The sequence below is a fragment of the Oncorhynchus tshawytscha genome, linkage group LG01 (assembly GCF_018296145.1).
Source record: "Oncorhynchus tshawytscha isolate Ot180627B linkage group LG01, Otsh_v2.0, whole genome shotgun sequence".
NCBI classification, from domain to species: domain Eukaryota; kingdom Metazoa; phylum Chordata; class Actinopteri; order Salmoniformes; family Salmonidae; genus Oncorhynchus; species Oncorhynchus tshawytscha.
This window is the reverse complement of record NC_056429.1, coordinates 30,100,027-30,113,344: the sequence shown is the minus strand read 5'-3', so window position 1 is coordinate 30,113,344 and position 13,318 is coordinate 30,100,027. Positions and strand designations below refer to the sequence as shown.

The 13,318-nt window shown below is 40.1% G+C and overlaps 1 pseudogene; it reads right to left on the bottom strand.

Moving 5' to 3' along the window:
• Positions 1-9,755: 9,755 nt before the first annotated feature.
• LOC112235115 lies at positions 9,756-10,731 on the bottom strand (annotated as a pseudogene).
• Positions 10,732-13,318: the final 2,587 nt, after the last annotated feature.

Below are 13,318 nucleotides of genomic sequence, written 5' to 3'. Positions count from 1 at the left end.
TCCCTAGCAGAGAAACACATCTCTCCAGCCTCTCAGCACAATGACTTCCACATGTTCCTGGCTCAGACGAAGAATCGCAACAACAACAACAACAGTGTACCTTTTTCTCCAAACAAAGAAGTCAACATTTTGTGCCTAAAACGTGTAGAGACTCTACAACAACACATTCAAAACGTCAGTCCGTTAAAATAGTAAGTTCATTGGAATTTTCGGAATTGTGATTTGTTGTAAGCAAATTGGCTATACAAAACCAATGCATTGCTGCACAAATCAGTTGGATACCTACACGTATTAGGGCTCATGTGTCGCCAACTGCATTCAGACATTTTCATGTGTAGCCAACTGCATTCAGACATGTTCATGTGTAGCCAACTGCATTCAGACATTTTCATGTGTAGCCAACTCCATTCAGACATTTTCATGTGTAGCCAACTACATTCAGACATTTTCATGTGTAGCCAACTGCATTCAGACATTTTCATGTGTAGCCAACTGCATTCAGACATTTTCATGTGTAGCCAACTCCATTCAGACATTTTCATGTGTAGCCAACTACATTCAGACATTTTCATGTGTAGCCAACTGCATTCAGACATTTTCATGTGTAACCAACTGCATTCAGACATTTTCATGTGTAGCCAACTGCATTCAGACATTTTCATGTGTAGCCTATATGGGCCAGCTAGAGCTCACTTTCTGACAATCTCTGGTCTAAGTTATTAATTTCTCTGATCAAGATTCAGAGACCGCATTGTGGCTATAACCAGTGTTACTTTTTCCAACTCTGTAAAAGGTCAGCTGGCCCTTGAGGATGCAGTTTGTGATAACTGTTTCTTGCATCAACTCATATCTATCACGTTGTGTTTGTAAACAAGTATAAGGGTGTTCTATGGATATGATATGATTACATTTGGATGTTGATTCAACATTCCACATTTTTAAACAAGAGTGGAAGACATGTATGGCACTAATGCTAACCCAGTATAGTTTGTCACGTCACACACACACACACACACACACACACACACACTCACACTCACACACTCACACTCACACTCACTCACTTCCCAGCATTACCTAATACATAATCATTACAGTCTACACTTTGTATACCAAACATTAGGAACACCTTCCTAATATTGAGTTGCACCCCCATCCCCTTTTGCTCTCAGAACAGTCTCAATTTGTTGGGTCATGGACTCTACAAGGTGTCGAAAGCGTTCCACAGTGATGCTGGCCCATGTTGACTCCAATGCAATCCACAGTTGTCTCAAATTGGCTGGATGTCCTTTGGGTGGTGGACCATTCTCGATACACACAGGAAACGGTTGAGTGTGAAAAACACAGCAGTGTTGCAGTTCTGGTGCACCTGGCACCTACTACCATACAGTGGTGGAAAAAGTACACAATTGTTATACTTCAGTCAAAGTAATACCTTAAAAAAAGTAATACCTTAATAGAAAATGACTCAAGTTTTTTCTCACCTTTATTTAACCAGGTAGGCTAGTTGAGAACAAGTTCTCATTTACAACTGCGACCTGGCCAAGATAAAGCATAGCAGTTCGTCACATACAACAATACAGAGTTACACATGGAATAAACAAACATACAGTCAATAATACCGTAGAAAAAGTATATATACAGTGAGTGCAAATGAGGTAAGATAAGGGAGGTAAGGGAATAAATAGGCCACAGTGGTGAAATAATTACCATATAGCAATTAAACGCTGGAGTGATAGATCTGCAGAAGATGAGTGTGAAAATAGAGATACTGGGGTGCAAAGGAGCAAAATAAATTGTCACGTTCTGACCTTTATTTTACTTTGTTTTGTCTTTATTTAGTATGGTCAGGGCGTGAGTTGGGGTGGGCAGTCTATGTTTTGTGTTTCTATGTTTAGGTTTTTGTTTCGGCCTAGTATGGTTCTCAATCAGAGGCAGGTGTCGTTAGTTGTCTCTGATTGAGAATCATACTTAGGTAGCCTGGGTTTCACTGTTGGTTTGTGGGTGTTTGTTTCCGTGTCTGTAGTTGTCACCACACGGGACTGTTTCGGTTTGGTTTTCGTTCATGTTCACATTTATTGTTTTGTATTTCTTAGTGTTTAGTTTATGTTTTATAATAAACGATATGGACACTTACCACGCTGCGTTTTGGTCCGATCCCTGCTACATAAATAACAGTATGGGGGATGAGGTACTTGGATAGGCTATCTACAGATGGGCTATGTACAGGTGCAGTGATCTGTGAGCTGCTTTGACAGCTGGTGCTTAAAGTTAGTGAGGGAGATATGAGTCTCCAGCTTCATGATTTTTGCAGTTCGTTCCAGTCATTGGCAGCAGAGAACTGGAAGGAAAGGAGGCCAAACGAGGAATTGGCTTTGGGGGTGACCAGTGAGATATACCTGCTCGAGTACGTGCTACGGGTGGGTGCTGCTATGGTGACCAGTGAGCTGAGATAAGACGGGACTTTACCTAGCAAAGACTTATAGATGACCTGGAGCCAGTGGGTTTGGCGACCAATATGAAGTGAGGGCCAGCCAACGAGAGCATACAGGTCGCAGTGGTGGGGCTTTGGTGACAAAACGAATGGCACTGTGATAGACTGCATCGAATTTGCTGAGTAGAGTGTTGGAGGCTATTTTGTAAATGACATCGCCGAAGTCAAGGACCGGTAGGATAGTCAGTTTTACGAGGGTATGTTTGGCAGCATGAGTGAAGGATGCTTTGTTGCGAAATAGGAAGCCGATTCTAGATTTAATTTTGGATTGGAGATGCTTAAATGTGAGTCTGGAAGGAGAGTTTACAGTCTAACTAGACACCTAGGTATTTGTAGTTGTCCACATATTTTAAGTCAGAACCGTTCAGAGTAGTGATGCTGGACGGGCGGGCAGGTGTGAGCAGCGATCGGTTGAAGAGCATGCATTTACTTGCATTTAAGAGCAGTTAGAGGCCACGGAAGGAGAGTTGTATGGTATTGAAGCTCGTCTGGAGGTTAATTAACACAGTGTCCAAAGAAGGGCCAGATGTATACAAAATGGTGTCGTCTGCGTAGAGGTGGATCAGAGAATCACCAGCAGCAAGAGCGACATCATTGATGTATACTGAGAAAAGAGTCAGCCCGAGAATTGAACCCTGTGGCACCCCCATAGAGACTGCCAGAGGTCCGGACAACAGTCCCTCCGATTTGACACATTGAACTCTGTCTGAGAAGTAGTTGGTGAACCAGGCGAGGCAGTCATTTGAGAAACCAAGGCTGTTGAGTCTGCCGATAAGAATGTGGTGATTGACAGATTCGAAAGCCTCGGCCAGGTCGATTAATATAGCTGCACAGTATTGTCTCTTATCGATGGTGGTTATGATATCGTTTAGGACCTTGAGCGTGGCTTAGGTGCACCCATGACCAGCTCAGAAACCAGATTGCGTAGTGGAGAAGGTACGGTGGGATTCGAAATGGTTGATGATCTGTTTGTTAACTTGGCTTTCGAAGACCTTAGAAAGGCAGGGTAGGATATATATAGGTCTGTAGCAGTTTGGGTCTAGATTGTCTCCATTTTGAAGAGGGGGATGACCACGGCAGCTTTCCAATCTTTGGGGATCTCAGACGAAATGGAAGAGAGGTTGAACAGGGGTTGCAACAATTTCGGTGGATAATTCTAGAGAGGTTCCAGATTGTCTAGCCCAGCTGATTTGTAGGGTTCCAGATTTTGTAGCTCTTTCAGAACATCAGCTATCTGGATTTGGGTGAAAGAGAAATGGGGAGGCTTGGGCAAGTTGCTGTGGGGGGTGCAGGGGTGTTGGCCGGGATAGGGGTAGCCAGGTGGAAAGCATGGCCAGCCGTAGAAAAATGCTTGTTAAAATTCTCAAAAGTAAAAGTCACCCAGTAAAATCCTACTTGAGTAAGTCTTAAAGTATTTGGTTTTCAATATACTTAAATAGCAAAAGTAAATGTAATTGATAAAATATACTTAAGAATCAAAAGTATGAATAATTTCAAATTAATTTTATTAAGCAAACCAGACAAACATTTTCTAGTTTTTTTTTTTACATTTAAGGATAGCCAGGGGCATGCTCCAACACTTAGACATCATTTACAAATAAAGCATGTGTTTAGTGAGTCCGCCAGATCAGAGGCAGTAGGGAAGACCAGGGATGTTCTCTTGATCAGATTGTGAATTGGACCCTTTTCCTGTCCTGCTAAGCGTTCAAAATGTAACAAGTACTTTTGGGTGTCGGGGAAAATGTAAGGACTAAAAAGTACATAATTTTGTAAGGACTTTCAACAAATGTAAGGACATTCAACTTACTCTGGACAGCTGTAATAGTACAATGCATGAGGTTCATTTTCGAAAATGGGTAGTGCATCAGCAGTTTTCCTCTTGTCACGTCAGTCATTGCAGACCTTCGAGTGCTATTTATAACTTTTCAGAAATGTCCAGATCAACTGGCTAGGTGTTTTAGCCCATTGAGTTTGTTGTAATGTTTGAGTTACTCAGATATCACACCGAACACATAAGACATAGCAAAAGTGTACAATTGCAGGAAATAACCTTTTAAAACTGCAAAATATTCTCTCCAACCCATGGAAAGGTGTAGAGAATTGCAGGGAATGAGCGTTAAACTGAAGGGGAAAAAATCCATGCTATGGCAAAATGTAGGGCTGTGGAATTAGAGGATATAAGCTTTATTAAACCTGAAGAATTACAGATGTTCCCCAATGATGGGGCCAAAGTGAAAAGGTTTGTGAACCGCTGGTCTATAGCAATAATTTGGAAATATAATTCATGAATTCTGTAGCACAATAACCAACTGGGGATCAGGATGATAACATTTATTGACTGCCAACAAGAAAATATTGCATACTGTGAAATAAAGGAAACACCAACATAAAGTGTCTTTATAGGGTGTTGGGCCAACACGAGCCAGAACAGCTTCAATGTGCCTTAAGTGTCTGGAAATCTTTTAGATGGATACGACACCATTCTTCCATGAGAAATTCCATCATTTGTTTTTGTTTTTTATGGTGGTGGAAAATACTGTCTCAGGCACTGCTCCAGAATCTCTTGAGATCTTGTGACTGACACACAGAAACACACACACGCACCCTTTAAACCACCAATGCTCCTTTGAGACCCCACTTTCAAAGTCACTGAGCTCTCTTCTAGTCATGGTAGCCAAAACAATGGGCAACTGGGCATTTTCATACATGACCCTAAGAATGATGGAATGTAAATTGCTTATGTAACTCAGGAACCACACCAGTGTGGAAGCAGCTGCTTTCAGTATACTCTGTGCCCCTCATTTAATCGTGTTTCCTTTATTTTGTCAGTTACCTGTAGCCTATTTCCACTGAGAAGCAAGCATCCACAAGGGGGCATTCAAATGTTTTTGGTTTCAACTGGAGGCTTTTTGGTCAATAATTGTCCCCAAACTGTTTTTCCAGACCTGTTTTAGTGTCTGAACCCAGCATCAGTCAAAATGACCGTTTCAATAGCCTATAATACTGTAAACCCATACAAATTAATAGGAATAAGCTATCTATGGATGTGCCATGTGAGACTTCTAAACAGCAGCTTGGGAGAGCCCTCTAAATTCTAAAGAGATTGCACTACTTAGGCTATATGAAGACAAAAACATTGTTATATAGAGCTATATGAAAGGTCCTAATCAGTGATATATAAGGTCATATGGATATTTGTGTTGCCTCTGGGCAGAATATATGTTAATGAAGGCATACATCTGCATATTTTGAATTAGAATAGGCCAAAAATATGTATCTTAATCACCACAGAAATGTGAAGATACACAGCCTGTTGAAATCGATATTCCGTCGTAAACGTAATGTCAGAGGAGCAATCTGCAGTTGATACATCCATTCTTGGACTTAGAAATGAAAGATATGTAGTTGCCTACTCATTGATTATTGAAGAATATAACTTATAAATTCCTTATTAGCTTAGTTCAACTGTCACACCCCAACAGATACCAAAATATAAGCTTGTTTTACTCCAATGTTTGTTAACAAAGTACATTTAAACAGATACTACATAACTTAAAAACATGGTTTAAACTATAATGTTGATATCATGGTTGGTCAGTCCTTGCATCCATAGCTCTGTCTATGAATTTGAGAGTTGTAAACATTTCTTCGACCCTGTCCCTCAGATTTTTACCTCTATTTGTTATTGTTTCGACAGCTGATTGCCGCTTTAAGCTTTTTGTAAGGTAATTCGTAGATAGACTAACAAAACTCGTCTAATCTTAGGCTGTTTCAATCAGCAATGTAACTTAACTTTCAGACATTCAAACACATGTCTTTTACGTAAGATTAGGCATAGTCTACTGTCTCAAGAGCATATTCAGTGGTCATTGCATGGTATAGGGTTATCTGTCCCCTCGAGCGCTGTCTAGCTTGCTGAAACGCGCCCTTGGGACTGTAGGGGCTTTCTCATCGTTTCACACAGTGGTCCGCACCCAAAAGGTGCAGCCCATTCCATTCCACTCCCATTCAAACACAAATATCCTTATCTTACTATTCTAACAATATGAAAATGACTTGTGCATACGTCATATTTAGCTTAAAAGGTTGGTCCAGATGACCTCAGAGTACACAATGAATGAGTCCAATAGATATTTGAATAACTGAACATCAATTTATAAGGGAACCTGCTGAAAACGAATATAGTCCTGATGCAAAAATCGACCTCAAAACTTCAAAGAATTACATTTTCATATCAGCCAACATTGATGTTTTACAAATAACCCAGGATTTTACAAAAATACCATGTATTTAATCCAACCCCTATTGGCTGAAAGTAAAGTCGCTCGGTTGTGTTGTGTTGCTGAGCAACTTGCATTTGCACAAACAGTGGAGGTGACACAGTGACTTAATTGTTTGTTCAAACTCGGGGGGGTTTTCACTTTCTCTGAGTTTGGCTGTGACAGGGCCCTGAAAGAGAAAATGTTGCAATATGCATTATTCTTCATTTTGAAAAGGTATTTTGTTATCTTTAGCCGCAGGTTTATAAAAATTGGCCTCCAATCGAAAACGGAAATCATATCTTAAACCGCTCATAAAATAATTTGTACTCAAATTACAGGTCTTGACACCCTTAAGGTAAACCCTTTGCAAATGGCTTTAAGATTTATGAGACCAACCATTCTGCTGGCTAAGGCTATGTGGAACAAGAAGCTCTCAGTATCAGTGCAGAATTAGACGTTCATCCACGTTCTCCAAATGGCAAATTTCGATGTGTTTTTGTTGCTCCTGATGCTCTATATTGTTCCATTAAAATTCCAGTAAAATTTCGAGGTTAAGGTTAAGTTTAGGCACTCATTCGGAATGGTTAAGGTAAGGGTTAAAACATTAGGTTTAGGCACTCTTTCCGGATGGTTAAGGTAAGGGTTAAAACATTAGGTTTAGGCACTCTTTCCAAATGGTTAAGTGTGAGCACAGGTCGATTTAGTCTATTCCCTGCAGACGCGTTCATAACACCTAGGTTAAAATAACAAAACCAAATGTGAAACAACTATATTAATATGGGGAGAGGTCAAAACACATATGAAACATTCAAGGATATTTAGCAAGCGAGCTGTTTTTAGCTAATTTGTCATGGCAGACAAACATTGGGTTATTTTACCTTGTCAACCAATTTAAAGATACAGTTTGGCCACCAACTGGACCTCCATCATATTTTTTAACTAGGCAAGTCAGTTAAGAACAAATTCTTAATTTCAATAACAGCGGGTTTACTGCCTTGTTCAGGGGTAGAGCAAAATATTTTTACCTTGTCAGCTCGGGGATTTGATCTTACAACCTTTGAGTTACTAGTCGAATGAGCTAACCACTAGGCTACTGTGCCCCTTTCAATCACCCACGTGGGTATTACTCGTAAAAATCAGGGAGTAGATGTGAGAGACGGGACTTGGAGCGTGTCAAGTGTCTAAAATAGAACCAAGTTCTATTCCGAATTCTATTTTAGCACCTGGCTACGAAGACGCCGGGTGACACGCACAAGCAGTTTGGATTAAATGACTGAATAACATGTATTTTTAACAGTATAACTTTAGACGGTCCCCTCGCCCATACCCCGGCGCGAACCAGGGATCCTCTGCACACATCACCCACTGACACCCACGAAGCATCGTTACCCATCGCTCCACAAAATACGCGACCCTTGCAGAGCAAGGGGAACTACTATCTACTACATCTATTTTGCAAAGCTCGCACACACAACTTGGGCAGTCTGGTCAGCATGTACGGGTTATTAAGGTAAAAATAACAAAGGTAAAAAAATAACAAACCAGTGTCCACGACTAGGAGTGCAACAAGCTCTCACAGTCTCATGTCAGATTTGGACATTCATCCATGTTTCTCAAACACCAAATTCTAAATGTCAAATGTCGAAGTGTTTGGCTTCTTCTCTGAATCGGTCCAGGGTTACATTCAGGCATTAACTCTGAATGACCATGGTAAGGTTTTGGGATAGGCTTAAAACAAAAATATAAAAAACAACTGTCTATTTCTGGATTCAAATATGTAACCAGAGGCAGATGCTTGCATGCACCATACCTACTTGACCCTAGTGTCTAGTTTCCATTTCATCTCACAATGTCCTTTAAACATGGATGGACATCGAATACTGAGTATGATGGGTAACCTGCCTGGGGATCAATAACGCAAACTTCTGAACCAGACTCATGGGATAGCGCCCTTCCACCACCCCTGCCCACTTTATGGTTTGCTCATTTGCTGCCCCTAGTGGCTAGGTTTGAAGGCATTTCCCAACATATAACGCAAACATCTAGCAACCCGAAAGGTTGGTAATTCGAATCTCAGGACAACTTTTAAAAAATTCTCTAATTAGCAACTTTTCAAATACTTACTATTTTTATCTACTTTGCAACTACTTAGCCTGTTAGCTAACCCTATCCCTAACCTTAACCATTTTAGCTAACCCTTCCCCTAACCCTAAACTTAACCCTTTAATCTAACTCCTAAACAACCCTAACTTTAACCCTAACCCCTAGCCTAGCTAACATTAGCCAGCGAGCTAATGTTAGCCACCTAGCTAGAATTCTTAACACATCATACATTTTGAAAATTCATAACATTTCATATGTTGTGAAAATTCGTAACATATAATAGGAATTGCAATTCATAACATATCATATGAAATGAGTGATGGACATCCACAAATTAATGCATACCATATAAAACATAACATATACTAAATGGGGTATCTCTGATTTATGTACAGAATAATACGAAATGCTCTGAGACCAGGTTGCCTCAGAATATGAATATTCTTCCTATTTCGACTTCAATCTATTCAACACAATCATTCATTGATCCATACATGGATAATGAATGAATGTAGGCCTATCATGCTTTCGTCATAACATGCAGGTTTAGAACCCAGTAAAAAAGTGATTCATTTATGTAAACTGTTGTATGTCTAAAATAAATTAGACAATAAATTCCGAGTGAAACAAATGGGTGATCTTATCCATTTCAATTAAAATGTTAGATATTATAAATCAATGTGGCAACTACTTAACATATTACTTAGATATGCACATTAACTGTATAAATAACGTAATAGCTCGCAACTTCAAATTGTAAACTGTTCATTGAACCTCGGAATAGGCCTAACGTAGGCTATAAAGTTCAAGGACATACAGTATATGATTTAATAGACGAGTGCAAAAAAATATCCGGCATAGTTTCAAACCCAGGGTCATATGATGCTCCAAACGTTTTAGCATTTGTTATTGGAACTCTCCGGTTCGTGGTGGTCAGATTTTTTTTTTTTTCATTTCTTCTTTTTTCCACTTCATCCGCCGGTTCTGGAACCAGATTTTAATATGTCTCTCCGTCAGGTTGAGTGTGGTGGCCAGTTCATATCTGGGAGGCCTGGAGATATACTTGTTAAAGAGGAACTCCTTCTCCAGCTCCAATAACTGAGCCCGGCTGTACGCGGTGCGGCTCCGCTTGTGTTGGTCTGTGTTCTCGGAATGACCACCTTAAAAAAAGACTGTACAAGGTTACAAGGAGTGTGGCTATTTTTTTCAGTTAATTTATCTTGATTTGTATGCATTTTTACTCTTATACTTTAACCCTATTTATTCTAGGTTAGGCCTAGTTTTGATGCCTTGTGAAACCTTTGCTCTGCTCCCTCATCTCTCATTTAATTTCACCTGTCAGACACAAAATCGATTCAAAACATAAGTGTAGGCCTAATAAAAATCAATCGAGAACAATTTCACAATTATGACATGCAGATAAAATAAATATTGTAATAATGAAGTAGCCCCAAAGTAGCCTGCTCACCTGGGAGTGATTGATACGAGTGAACTCTGGAGCTCATCCAGGAGAATGACAAGTGTCCCAGGGACTCTCCCCCCACTAGTGGGCGGTCTCCTGGATGGTAGTCGTCCGGTACACGACCCTGGCCTGTCAGGTATTCCTGGTCCTGGTCCTGGGTCTGACCAGGGCTCGAGTGCTGACAGGGAGGTAGATCGTAGGGCAGTAAAGTCTCCTTACTCTGGTGTTCGACAGAGGCACAAGCGGGAATGGGGATCCGTACCTGCTCGGTGTCGCCGCTGTAGCGGCAGGAGGGCGGGTTATAGTCATACTCCTCCCGTAACGGCAGTTGGAAGCGCCCACCATCATAAATACCCGAGGTATCCATTACTGAGCAAATTTCCCCAGCGATAATGTTTAGGACGTTTATGTATGTCCCTGATATATATCCTTCAAGTGAGGCCACAACCTGGAGTGCACTTATGACTGCATACCTGACCCTAGTCACGTGACTGACACTAAACGAATAACTGGGCTATCGGCCAGTAGGGTCTATTAAATGACGGTGTTTGGAGGTCCAAAACATTTCTTGGTTGGGATTGTTGTATAGTTCTTAAAAGAGCCATCCTATTTATGGGTCTTCAGAGATCCTAAAATGGTTCCCCTATCACTCTCAATAACCTTATTTGGTTCCAACTTGCAACTTTATTTTTAAGAGTGTACTTACATATGTTCCCAGTTGTTCCATAAATGGCGCTGGTGTTATTTTATCAGCTAAGCCAGTCATGGTGAATGACAGCTTTACATACGTATTTACAAAGGAAATAAATTAAACACCCCTTTGAGTACGAAAGGTGGATGAAGTAGCCCTACATTTCATGCAACAAGTCATAGTGAACTTATGCAATTGAATACGGTTCTGTAAGACTAAATCAAATCAAATCAAATTTATTTATATAGCCCTTCGTACATCAGCTGATATCTCAAAGTGCTGTACAGAAACCCAGCCTAAAACCCCAAACAGCAAGCAATGCAGGTGTAGAAGCACGTATATATAGTGCTTCTATATAGACTACATATAGGCCTCCAAGAATCTGTTCTTGTCGAATTAATTTTTATAATGTGAATATATTATTCCATTTAGTAAATATCAAGCATGTCTGATTTAGGTATAATCTTTTGTAGTTGTTCAAAATGTGCACATTTTTACCAAACAAATAGGCTAAAAGGTAGAAAAAAGTTTCGTGTTTCAGGTTAAAACAAACATGTCAGTTAACATGGCTGTAAGGCCGGTAAGTTTCATGTTGGGACTTTTAAGTTTGTGATTCATTCCCCTCTGGAAATAACAGGTTACATTTAGCATCAGCGCAAACCTTGGTAAATCTGCCTGATTTAGGGTTTTAGGCCTTGTTTGCATATTTCTCAGGGTGCCTTACAAGAGAATATTTGAGTTACAAGTACCACCCATGACTGTTGTTTGCTAGTTACAGAGAGATGAGCGTTGAATTCATTCATTTTTAATTCAGTGGCTATCACTAAAGGACATGTTTTCTTGTTAAATTAATGTTAAATAAAGGAAATTAATGGTCCGAAGTGATGATGTTGCCATGAAAATTAAGTTCTTCATGAGAATACATATTTCATAAGGCTTTATTTTGAGGAATCTAGTTTTACCCAAATACAGTGGGCTGAATCTCATTTCACAGGCCATATCAGTCCTGCAAATCGCATTACGCTCTGTTGTAATGTGATGTCTGTTATCCTATTGGGATCCAGCCAGAGTGGGGACATCCAGCGTTCGGGAATATTTCTTCACCTTAATGACTGCCAGCGTTGAGAAAACAGAGACATGAGACTACCTTAAATATATAAACTGGAGCAACCATTTCAGTAGCGGGTGCAATAAATCCATGTAACAAATTGGAATATTTTTTTTTACAATGTTATTTATATTTCAGTAGCATAGGATTAAGTAATCAATCAATGTGCATGAAAAAACAAAGATATTGAAACAAATAATTCTATCAACCTGCATGCTGGGAAATACCAACATAAAGCCACCACGAGCCAGAACAGCTTCACTGCACCTTGGCATAGATTCTACAAGTGTATGGAACTCTATCGGAGGGATGCGGCATCGTTCTTCCATGAGGAATTCCATAATTTGGTGTTTTGTTCAGCCAGGTCACGTCCATCCCTGTCCGAGAATGTCGGGAGAGGGCGTGGAAACTGGCCACTAGGGGCAACAGTGAGCGCTGTTAACTTCAAGTAAGTTTTGGTTTTGCTAGGGAGTTGACAGGGATGGCAGATAACAATAAGCATTCCAAAGTTTGAGTCCAGCGATATACATTTCACACAGCGATAGAAACGTGTTTTTTCTATATGTTTTTAAGTCTATCCCAAACCTTAACCCTTACCTTAACCATTCAGAGTTAATGCCTAACCTTAACCTTAAACACTTTGAATATTGATGTTTGAGAAACATGGATGAACGTCTAATTCTGACGTGAGCCTGTGAGAGCTGGTAGGTTTTGTTGATGATGGTGGAAAAATCTGTCTCAAGCGCGCTCCAAAATCTCTTATAAGTGTTGAATTGGGTTGAGAGCTGATGACTGAGACAGCCATGGCATATGATTTACATCGTTTTCATTCTCATTAAACCAATCAGTGACCACTCATGCCCTGTGGATGGGGGCATTGTCATCCGATAGGGGCATAGCCATGGTAGCCAAAATAATGGCCTGCTCAGCATTTTTATACATGACCCTAAGCATGATGGGATATGAATTGTTTCATAAACTTAGGAACCACACCTGTATAGAAGCACCAGCTTTTATTATACTTTGTATCTGTTATTTACTGATTCCATTATTTTGGCAGTTACCTGTATGGTAATGATGGATGCGATTTTGGTTCAACTCTGGTTATTAACACCAACACTGGGGTTATTTTACGCCACTGTGTGTTAATTTAACTCTTTACAGTGTTAATGTAACTACTGATTCATCACTAGAAATG